Source organism: Ambystoma mexicanum, chromosome 14 (genome assembly GCF_040938575.1).
Source record: "Ambystoma mexicanum isolate Mex_15411 chromosome 14, UKY_AmexF1_1, whole genome shotgun sequence".
NCBI lineage: Eukaryota > Metazoa > Chordata > Amphibia > Caudata > Ambystomatidae > Ambystoma > Ambystoma mexicanum.
Genome location: NC_090940.1, coordinates 379082122 through 379094405, shown reverse-complemented (window position 1 = coordinate 379094405; position 12284 = coordinate 379082122). Strand labels below are relative to the sequence as shown.

Genomic DNA, 12284 nt, shown 5'->3' with positions numbered 1-12284 from the left:
CCGAGAGGAGCTCTGGGAGACACGTTCATAGTGGACTGGGAGTTTCCGCTTCTGTACGCGTTCCCACCAGTCCCTGTCATTCCTCAAATGATCAGGAGGTTGAGAAGATTCCATAGAACCATGATCCTAATTGCCCCGGATTGGGCCAGGAGAACGTGGTACCCGGACCTTCTAGACTTGTCCATCTGCCCTCCAATTCGACTTCCACTCAGAGAGAACCTACTCTCACAGAAGGGAGGTGAGGTTCTCCATCCAGACATCAAAACCCTCAACCTTCACGCTTGGCTTCTGAAAGGCTGAGGTACAAGGATTGGGACCTCCCTGATGATGTTATGGAGGTGTTGCTTTCGGCAAGGAGGCCAGCAACAAAGTCTTTATACCGCTGCCGTTGGAACAGATTTTGCAGCTGGTGTAGAGAACAGAATATCGACCCTTTTTCATGTGGTACACCAATGGTTTTGTCCTTCCTACTATATTTGGCAAATTCAGGCCTTCAAGTTGGCACCATTAAGGGCTATCTCGCAGCGCTATCCATCTTTAAGCGCACTGCGGAAGAACCATCCTATTTCAAATTACCCTTGGTAATACAGTTTCTAAAGGGGTTAACCAATGTTTATCCCCCAAGACCATTCCAAGTTCCCCTATGGGATTTAAACTTAGTACTAACTTTCCTGATGGGCACACCTTTCGAACCACTCCATTCTTGTTCGTTAAGATTCCTTACCCTTAAAACTGTTTTATTAATAGCACTTACATCTGCTAGAAGGGTGAGCGAATTATAAGCTCTTTCTTGTAAACCCCCTCACACAATATTTCACAAAGACAAAGTTGTCCTGCAAGTGAAGCCTAATTTCCTCCCAATGGTGGTTTCTGAATTCCATATCACTCAGAAGATTACCCTACCATCTTTCTATCCTCCTCCTCACCCGGGGAAAGAGGAAGAGAGGTTACACAGGCTAGACCCTAGAAGGGCTTTAAGTTTTTACATCAGTAGACTAGCCAGGATAAGACAGGCAGACCAGCTGTTTGTAGGTTACGCAGGTCACAAGTTGGGGTTACCAATAACTAAGCAGACCATTTCCAGATGGATCATTCTAGCCATTCTGGAATGTTATAAACTGGCAGGGAAAGAGCCCCCTCAAAACCTTAGGGCTCATTCGACCAGAGGTATTGCAGCTTCATCGGCCCTCAAAAGAGGCGTGCCGGTTAAAGACATCTGTGCGGCCGCTACATGGTCATCTGTCCATACCTTTACACGTTTTTACAATTTGGATTCCTCCTCCAGTCAAGAGACTAGGTTTGGAAGGGCTGTACTGCATTCTATTCATCAATAGAAGACAGCGTGAAGTCAGTACTCCCTCCTCCAATAATAGAATACTACTATGGGAGCCTATCTAAGATGAGGAATACGTCGGAGGACACAATCCCTTCGAAGAACAAGTTACTTCTTACCTTGTAACGTTCTTTCGACGGGATGTTCCTCCGACGTATTCCTCATCGACCCTCCCATCCATCCCCGCAATTCTACTTCCCTTGTTGTTGCAGCTTACGCTCCTTCAGGGTGATTAGTTTAGTCCGGAAAGTATTATTGTGGGCTACAAAACGGAACTGAGCAACGGACGCTGCGCGCGGCCTTTATAGGCAGGATGACGTCGACGTCGATACGGCGGCTGTCGAGGGACATCGACTCGGAGGACGTCGACGCGCAGCGCCCTCTAGAGAGAAAAAATTTTCCAAGGCCAGCGGAGCTGGAAGGAGATATCTAAGATGAGGAATACGTCGGAGGAACATCCCGTCGAAAGAACGTTACAAGGTAAGAAGTAACTTGTTCTTCTTGATCAAGAAGACGCCTCATTTTTCCTTAGTTTAGTTTAAGGGACGGAAATAGGTTTGGACTCTGGACAGTGGACGATTTACTTTACAGGACAGCCTGACAGAGTCTTTAGTATTTTTTGTTGAGGTAGGGCAACCCCTCATAGAAATATGGCGAGCTAGATTTTTCCCGTTCTTTACTTTTATAATTAAAATCTTTGCCAACAAGCATGCCACCACCGTTTCATACTTGTACCTCTGCACCCTTACACTGTGCATACAATCATTTCACTTACAGGCCAGGTCTTTATCGGGGGGAGAGGACTAAATCCAGCTCCAATAAAAACTCAATGACTCTTTGCATCTACAATCCAAACCCCACTCTTATCAGCATTTTTAAACAATCTCAAATTTCAAGCAAAGACTAAATCATCAGGAATCCTGTTTCAAAAACTGTTAAATGGTTCCTCCTGTATTTGAAGAAAGAGGTGATTGTTGCTGCATGACCGTGGCCAACCGAGGATGCTTTCCTCTCATTATTGATCCCTAGAAGGGTTGTGGGCCTCTTCCTGGTGCCTTGGATGCAGTGCAAGGTAAATCCTGAAGAAGCTGGTTAGTGCTGCATCGAAAAGGCTGCCTAACTTGCTTTCTGGCAGGACCCAGAAAAGACACTGAGGGTGAGAGCAGAGGTGACTCACATGTGCATAATATATGTATATAGGTTTTTTAACCGCAAAGGTCACCCACAGGTTCTCTTGGTGTTGTAGGGAAGAAAGTAGTAAATGGCTAAAACAGAGAGATGTATCTTATGGGAGGCCAAAAAGGTAGGTTTTCATGTGTTTGCGGAAAGGCATTAGGCCCATTTCTTTCCAGAGTGATATTGGAATCAAGTTCCATAGTTTGTCTGCTTGTACCAAGAAGGAACATCCACCTTGATTTTCCTTGCTGTACAATGGGACAATTATTAATCTTACGTTGCTTGATTTCAAATATCGATTGGGAGTTTACCATCCATATCTGGTTGACAGTCAGTCGGTGTGTTCAGGCTTTTGAACACAATACATAAGCTTTTGAGCATGCTTTGTTTTTCACGATCCATGTTCTTAATTCTCTCTTGGCAGAGATAGTAATGATACAAATAACTATTGCCCTGTTTGACTTGTTGATGCTAGAGTTAAGATGTATGTCAAGATTTTGCTGAAGCGTCTAAAAAATTGGCTGAGTTCGAATGCAGCAATTTTGAACCTTCAGGCAGGCTTCAGAATGGGTGTGAGCACAGTAGATCAACTGTTCCAGCTGTATTTACTCTACCAAAAGTTTGTAATTTTACGCGATCAAGTTCTGTATTTAGCGTTAGTTGATTTATGGATTGCATTTGATGCAGTCTCAGGACAAGAACTGTGGAATTTGCTGTATAAAAAAGGGTTCTGACAAATCTTCTATCTGCAATTGCAAATTTACACAGTTATAACTATGCCAAGGCTAGATCAGGTAATGGTGGTGAGTGCACCCCTGTATTCCCAGTTACTAGAGGAATTAGACTGGGGTGTGTCCTTGCACACTTTTATTTTGCTTGTATGTAAATGTTCTAATAGAAATATTCAGTGAAACAAGGTCAGATGGACCAGGTTTGTGTGGCAAATTAGTAATTACCCTATTTTTTGCTGATGATGTGGTACTTATTAGTAAGACCCGATAGGTTTTCAAAACACCCTAACATGTTTTGATGCGCTTTGTGTTAACATGGGACTAGAGATTAAAATTATTGAGGAATAAGGATCACTCACGACTTCGGTGGATTGGTGAGCACTTTATTAGTAGAAAGCAGTGACAGCACGAACCCTGCAGCAACACAAGATACCACATTTCTGAGCAGCCCGCCCCTCCAAGCCTTAGCCTTCATACCCAACAGGATTCATGCTTTCCAATGTAAGGAGTGGTCCCAACAGATCAAGATTGCATACTAAGTTCATCCTGTTAGCAAAGAACAAAGCCAGATTATATCAGCCTTTGACACCAGCTGCGCTCCGTCATGTAAGCCAGTGTTATCAGTGGGGTCACCCTGTCGTAACTCAGTTTGTCAAGGTGCCCAAACTCTTTAAACATGCACATACGCTTTGAGGCAAGCGGGAGTGTTAGCAATATGATGACTTCTGCTCAACTGTGCCGCTTTTCTTCAGAAAGAGAGACCCTAGATCCTGCTTGCATATGCCAAAAGGGAAACACATCAGTGAGATATGAGAAAGCATGCATTCCAATAAGCTAGGCAAGAGGGTTTAATTGCAAAGACATGCACAGTACATCCTAAAGTCTCTGCCTTGCATAAGCATAAGCAAGAAACACTCATTACAAGGTGGGTGGTGCAGGTTAAATGCAGCTTTATTACTGTATACCTCTGCATTACCGCACCACCAAACTATCAGTTGTGCTGAAACTTGGAGGATTCACCTCCAGCTATGAGCTAACTTTACACCCAATTTCAGTGGAATTACCACTGCAGAATTACTGCAGCGTTAATTCTGCCGAAATCCCCAATTGAGTCCAATGGACTCAAATAAATGGGGACTGAAACCACAAACCAGCATTTGTGATCCGACAGTAATACCACCGGACCAAGTGGCAGTAACAGTAATACCATTTGGTTGTATCTAGGCAGATTTTACCACCCAGATACCACCAAACTCGTAATGAGGGCCTTACACATGGTAGGTTACAGGACCTAGTCACTATACTACTGCAGTGCCAGGCCGGGGTAGTACATCCAATTTTAATTTCCCAATCCACAGTCCCCTCCTATGAGACTTTCACTTCAGTCCCATTAAAAAAATCTCTAGAGGAACAAGTATCACATTCCAGCAGGCTGTAACCCTTCATATCTTCTTCAACATGACAGTAAAGCATTTGAACAGGTTGTGACACTTCGAACGGGTGTTACATAACAGATAGTAAAGGCTTTTGCCCAACATTGACAGACAAGAGAGCCCCAAAATTATGACAACAACTACAAGTAGGATATGTCCGATAGACACCCCCAGGGATCCCATTTGCCCCTCGATCAACGTCCCAAAAGACAAGGACGCCTCCAGCCTAGTGTGCAGGAGGCTTAAAGTATGCTGAATGTGAGTAATGATGTCGGAGATATTGCTTGCGTAATTTGCTATGAAAGTGGATCACTCACTCTTTACCACTGCACAGACGCCTCCCTGGGAGGCCAGGACCATGACTTATACCATGCAGTTATGAAGAACCATAATTCGGAGGGATACCTGTTGTCTGGACAGCATAGAGAAAGAGGAGGCTGTTGCATTGGCAACATCCTCCACCAAAAGTGAGAGCTGAGTTAACTGATTTCTGTTTATTCTAATCCCCAAAGCTGGTATCTAGTAACCATGGCCTGCGACAAAGTCTTCCCAGGAAAAGCTCTGCTTAGGGCAAGCTGTTGCGGGGAATTTGGAGGTGTGACGCACTGCAGGTATAACATATTCCATGTAGAAACTCCCTCCCCATTTGATGGGTAGCCACAGGTATGCATTATCTCCACAGATGAAATACATTCCAGGATAGCATATCCGGCCCGGGAAAATGTGAAATTCCGATCAAATTAACATTATTAATTGGCACACTAATGTTAGTGGGCAGATACTACTGGCATCTGCTGGTTCCCATGAACATGGACTGTAAGGAACTCATGGTGGCAACAGCAAAGACAGACACAAGTGCGCATAGTTCAAGGGTGTTTATTGAACTATAAATGCAGGGTGGAAAAACCCCAAACCTAAACCTAAATCTAAGATGGGAGCAAGCGTTGACCATCAAATGAAAAATAAGACAGTCCTAGTGGCGTTGTGTCAAAAAAAAAGGGCCTATACTAAGAAAAACCTTTTGCCAATTCCTTTCAACTAATTACAGAAAGAGTGTGGGATAGGGTATCAAAACAAAGGAAACCGTGTTCAAATAATAAGTCAGGATGTGATTGCCTTAAGGTCTCCCTTCCCCACGTTTTTAGCATGGGATAAGGTGGGACTTTGGAGCACAGCACTCGCTCGAGCCTTCCCAGCACGAGCTATCGGTTCCGTATCAGCTATCAGGTTCTTTGATGGTTAAGTCTCTTTTCAATAAAAGTATCTTGCCTTTGCGGCCTGATGCTCTCAAAAAACAAACACAAAAGTTCTGTTCCACGAATACTTTGGCTGATGGCTTCACCTCAGTGTCCCCCTCTTCTGGGTGCAGACCCGTCAGTAATTATATTCAACAAATTCACAAGATAGTTCCCTTCTCAGTGAACTGTGGGTGATAGTTTTTCACCACTGGGTCTCCCTTGGCCGGGCTTAGATCCCAATGACAAGGGGGTATTTCCATTCCCCTTGTCTTGCAATATATCTTGCTTTCACAAATCTTAATGCCTTTTCAAACAGGTTTTCTGGCTTTGACCCTCATTGTTGGTTTCCCTCTCCCGGGGTTCTCTCTCGCCGACTTTTCCGATATAGAGTTCATGTACTAACTTTTACCATGCAGCATTCACTTCCCTTAGCTTTCGCAATCATCTCCCATTCAAAGACTTTCGACGGTACAGAGGATTTTACAAGACCCCTTTATGACCACTTTGACCATTCTTCGCCTCTTCCCAAGGCCTTCTGGTTACGGTAGTCTTTACTGTTGGGTAATCGCCCAGAGGTTTCAGAGAGAGCACCCACGTGGAGCTGGACTACTCTGTTCCCCCTCTTTCGTTACTCATATTGCTTGCTTTTAAAAGTTCAATTTAGCCTTTGGCTACTTTTCGTTCAACACAGTTCGGTTTCTTATCGACACTGCCCTCAACTCACCGGCTGTGATGAATTGCTTGGCTTTGGACTCAAGGTTGGTACTACTGAGGCAAGCGTCTCTCCCGGCTTGGTAATCAGCGGAGGAGGGTCTTGTGTACCATTGTCAAAAGTTTGAGGGTTGTCAATCAAAATGTCTTCAGTGTCTGTTGACTCCCCCTCCTCCTCACCTGAATCCTTTGAAGTAGGCTCAGTCCCTTGTCTTTCTTTCGTCTAGCAGTCTTTTTCTTCTGGTAGAGATATGCTCGTCCTCAGAGGGAAGACACAGTGGTGCCGACAGGAGCCAGAGAACACAGGACTCCCTTCCGAGAACACCAGGTCAAGAGGAAAAAAGCCAAAGGCTCGAAAAAAACCTCTTGAAATGACCACTGCGTATCCAGAGATTGTGGATAGGAGTCACAACGGAACGGTAAGTACTCCGTGAAGGAAGGTTTGTAGTCGCGAGGAAGGGCGGCGCCATAGACGGAGCAGGTAACAAAAGAGTAAAGAAACAAGGGAGAGAGGCGAGCAAACAGGGAAGCACCGTAGCGGAGCAAGGATGAAGCGGAGGAAAAACAAAACAGACAGAGGATACTCAGGTAGAAGGCGGAGGCGTGGCTCTGAAGAAAAATCTAAAGAGCGGAAGGAATAGCAACAAGGAGAGGGAACGGAAGAGAGAAAAGAGGGGAAAGGCAGGCAGAAAAGCAGTAGCAACTGCAAGCAGAAAACTGGAGCGCGTTAACCCAAAGCACAGACGAGTGAACAGGGTTGCGAGTGAAGGGCGGGGCTAAAGTAGGAAGTGAAAGGAAGAGGAGAAAAACACTAGCACGCTAACCAGGAAACGTATGAAAGTGTGCGGCAAGATTAATGGCGCCGCAATTTCCATGCCGACCACAAGCGCCAGCAAGGTAGGCGCGTGACAGTATGCCCCTTCGAAGGGCCGACCCACCCGGCTTACCCGGATAGGACCGATGGAAGGAACAAACCAAAAGTGGGACATGAACATGTGAAGAAGGTTCCCAAGAATCTTCCATATGCGAATACCCCTTCCAGTGAATCAAATACTCTAGTCTACCTTTCCGGTATCTAGAGTCCAGGATCTTAGACACTTCATACTCCTCTGGAGTGTCGTCTGTGGCAGCACCTAGGTATGGCAATCTCCTTCCATAGGGATCGTCCTTATACTCCTTCAACAAAGAAGTATGGAACACAGGATGTATCCGTTTCATGCTTTGTGGTAACCGCAAGCGGTAAGCCGCAGGATTAATCCTCTTGGTGATAGGAAAGGGACCCAAAAAGCATGAAGATAGTTTGGAAGGGTGTAACCATCGTGGGAGGAACTTTGTGGACAACCACACACGGGTACCTGGGTTCCATACTGGGGTATTGCGGCGATGGGCATTAGCTTGAGGTTGATAACGAGCTTGGCTTGCCTTCAATCCCTCCATAGCGGTCTTTTGAGCAGCAGTTATGTTGTTGATAAGACCATCGACTGAGGGCACTGTGGTGGCACGCAAGTCCGAAGGAAGAAGTTCCAGAGGATGAAAACCATAATTACAAAAAAAGGACTGATGGTTGTGGCTGAATGTTTGGTATTGTTATAAGAAAACTCAGCAGTGGGCAGAAGTGAAACCCAATTGTCCTGAAGATGGTTAACATAACATCTGAGATACAGTTCGAGGGAAGCATTCAGACGCTCTGTCTGACTGTTTGTCTGCGGGTGAAAACCGGAGGATAAAGCCCTCTCAATGCCCAATTTGTTGCAACGCACAGAGTGAGTGAAGGGCGGGGCTAAAGTAGGAAGTGAAAGGAAGAGGAGAAAAACACTAGCACGCTAACCAGGAAACGTATGAAAGCGTGCCGGCAAGATTAATGGCGGTGCAATTTCCATGACGACCACAAGCGCCAGGAAGGCAGGCATGTGACAACCATTGACATCTGCTGCAACACACGTTGGCCTTTGTTCGCGGTCTTATGTTTCCGTCTGTGGAGGTTTCATGGGCCTTGATGGGAAAGGGCAAGGTTACTTCTCTCCTTGTCACCCTCTCGGTATTCGCCGTCTTTTGCCTCCTCTTGAACTGTCATGCTGAGTTAGCTCTTACGTCGTGTGGACTGCCTTGCTGGCCTTGTGCGCTTGTGCTCCACCTTTATCCCTGTGGGGAAGGGAAAGGGCCGTCAGGTGTGCGTGATTCTGGTCTATTGCCTGACTTTGCCTGACCCTGGTATTGGGACACGTCAGGTGAATGCCCCTGGTGTTAATCCGTTGTATTTCGTGTTGTGCGACAGTGTTTGTGTGGAAAAAGGGAATGACAGTATTTTGGAATATCCTACGTGGTCTGATGGCAAAAAGGTGATGATAGAAGAAGGGGGATACCGCGTCTCGCCCGTTGGTGTCCCACTCCCCAAGGACTCCACCTCCAGGTTATCCTCCCTCACTGGTCCACCCCCAGGAACTGGATCCAATAGCGATGGCCATATCCTGGTCACCTGGATGACAGATCCCCGGGGACTAGCTAGCGAGACACCTTCAGTTTTCTCACAGGACTCTAGGTTAGTGTAACACAGGAGACACACTGCCGAAGAGGATAGGTGAAGCGCTGTGGGTTTTCGGTGTACCAAGTTCGGCTCAGGGAACTGTGAACCCCAACAGGGACTGAGCATCTCTACATGGGTTTGTGTCTTGCGACTGAGAGTCCAACTTGAAATCCAAGCATAGATCCCCCCCCCCCCCTTAAAGGGGATTGGTGCAGGACGACTAATCCTGGGGCAAGTGGACACACACCCGGTAGTCGATTACGTTAAAGATGCACGCGTACAGCCAGGAGAGGTGCAATTGCATTTTCACTGTTTACCTAGGGCTGGGCTGCACATGTTGTCAGAAAAGCCTCAGTGAGCATAAAATGCATAAATATATATCACCATTCCAACAATATTTGTACTATGTGGCAATCCTTCAGATAACGTCACTTCTCTCCAGGGGGGAGCCCCTTCCCATCAGGCTAGGGAGGTGAGGCTGCTAACCAATAGTCCCCCTATGGGTAGTAACATGCGAGAGGATCTCCTCTCTTGGGGCTAAGGACGCGATTAGTAGGCAAGGCCCCTTTAAACCCCATACTCACAGACTGGTGTTAATGCCTGAACCTTTTACACATAAGCTCACGTCTGAAACCTTATGTTATTGTAAAATGTCAAACCACCCTGATGTCATAGGCTCAGGGACAAAGAAGTGCTTGAGAATGCTACAATCGAGCAGGAAGAATGCTCGATCAGCTGCTGTCAATTGGACTGACGTACGCTGCGGCCGTTCCCGCTATTTAAACTGAACAGCAAGGAAGGATGGAGATCTTAATATCCAAAGAAGTGAGAAAGATCTCGATCTCAATATATAAATAACGAGGAAGGTGTGGTGAAGACTACTGTAGAGGAAAGTCTTGTTGGCCGACAGGACATTGGCTCTGAGAGTTGGAAAAGTAGCAGAGAAGAAAATGAAGAAGAGAACTGAACTAGTCGCAGAAGACGAAACAGTAAAACGGAGGTCAGTGGACCGATTGAGACAACAAACAATCGGTCAAACGCCAGACAGGTCTGGGAATTTGAAACCAAACAGTGTGACGCCACAAAGAGGCACTTTGAGAAAAGGAGGAAGGGAAACCAAGAGGCGCGAGGAAAGGGTCTCATATACCGACCGGAGACCAACACAGAGAAAGAGTGGAACCGGTTTGGTGGACCGTGCAGTCTGACATCTATGCAGTGACCACCAAGTAGAGCCTACCTCGGAGCCGCGTATGAAAATGAGCTGAAGGTGAATCCGACAGTGGATGTGGTGTGCCCTGTGATGAGTGGATCATGTGGTCTTAAGCTTGCGCCCAAACTACCAGTAACAAATGGCTGTGAGAGCAAGCAGACCCAACTCAAGACCGACATTGGAGTGGATAAAGAAGTGGACCTGTGACTCTGACGGGAGCTTAGGATACAATCCCAGAACTCAGGTGTAACCCACTCTGTGTCAAGCCTGAGAGGTGCTGGGAAGCTTCAAAAGACATTTATAAAAGTAAAGGACTTACCAGGAGAAATCTCCATTGCAGCAACGTTCAACCCAAAGCGTTGAGAAACGAGGCAGGGTAGGTAAGTTGTTCCTTGAGGGACACTTCAGCCCACACCAATAAAGCAGGACCACGCTTAAACAGAGACATTGGAAGTTCCCCGATACGGAGAGGAGGAGCCTTTTCAAAGTTGTGAAGGGACACACCCTTCAAGAGAAGTTCCTCAGTTACTGTGGGAAGCCCCAGAAGAGTAACCAGCACCCCCGAGAGATTAGTTCTAGGGACCTTCCTGTCTTTGGGCCTCATTAGAAGTCTGGCAGTAACCCTTTAAAGTGGCGGTAACAGAATGAGTGCTGCCAATACCGCTCTGCCGCATCACAAGCCGGTGCATATACTGCCGGCTGTAAATTCATCCAGCGCTATTATAGCCGGCAGTTTCTGTGCCGGCTACTCCAAGCGGAATCAAAGCCGCATCACATGTCCATGTGCAGCAGTGTTAGTGCCAAAAACCGGTGCTAATCCCGCCAAAAACCCGGCGCAATTACCTCCAGCATCCAGCTGGATTTAAATTAACACAGGTGTCAGAAATGAAGCCACAGGTACTCCCAATGTACTCTAGAGGGCTACATAAGGCACCCCCATCCCAAACACTGTTTCAAATACTATGCTGCCTTTATCCACCGTGAGTTGGGACAGGCAGATGCTCATGCTAAGCCTGGAAGTAGAGATGCAGGACAACCAGGCTAGGGCACAGGGAGTACGGGGGGCGGGTGTGGGAGGAGGAGGAGGAGGAAAAGAGCCAAGGGCCTATCCCCAGAGTCCAGCCCTCACTCTGGACCCTCACTGACACCCAGTTGGTGACCCTGTACCGCCTCAACAGGGAGACCATTACTGAGCTGCTCAGTACAATACAGGAGGACATAGTGAGGAGGATAAACACCTGTACAGCCGTGCCCTCTATCATAGCTCCCAACCTTTTGTGTCACCAAGGTGGGTGAAAACCCCCTGATTTTCTTTTTGGCGGGTGAGAGCCCATAGAAGTAAATGGGCGTATGAGAGACTTGGCGGGTAATTCAGCTGCATGCAAGGAGTTGAGAGCTATGCCCACTACTTAAGTTAGTGTCAGTATTACAATTCCTGGGTAGTGGCACCTTTCAGCACTCCGTGGCCATGACGCACAGCATGGCACAGCCCACATTCTGTGCAGTTCTTGCCGAGGTGCTGGATGCCCTCCTGTGAAATGTGCGACACCACATTGCACTGCCCACCACCCCAGCCCAGGTCAATGCCATGAAGGCACAGTTCTATGCCGTTGCCCAATTGCCTAAGGTGATTGCAGCCCTGGACTGCACCCATGTTGCGTTGGTGGCCACCCAGGCCCACGAAGCAGTGTACCGAAATCACAAGCACAACCACTCCCTCAATGTGCAGGTGACCTGCGACCCCAACCTCATCATCACCCACTGCTGTCCCTCCTACCCAGGTTGCACCCACAACACCATGCTGCTATAGAACACCACACTGCCAGGATACATGGAGAGGCATAGAGGACAACAGACGTGGATTGTGGGTGAGTAAATATGTCTGCACGTATGCACTGTCAAGCACCTGACCAAATTGGAGGTGGGGG

At 47.0% G+C, this 12284-nt stretch overlaps 1 protein-coding gene across 2 annotated transcripts in view; it reads left to right on the top strand.

Annotated features, from left to right (window-relative positions):
• MIA2 (MIA SH3 domain ER export factor 2) overlaps nt 1-12284 on the top strand; it is a 2742135-nt gene that overhangs the window by 329092 nt on the left and 2400759 nt on the right. The gene's annotated exons all lie outside the window — the stretch shown is intronic.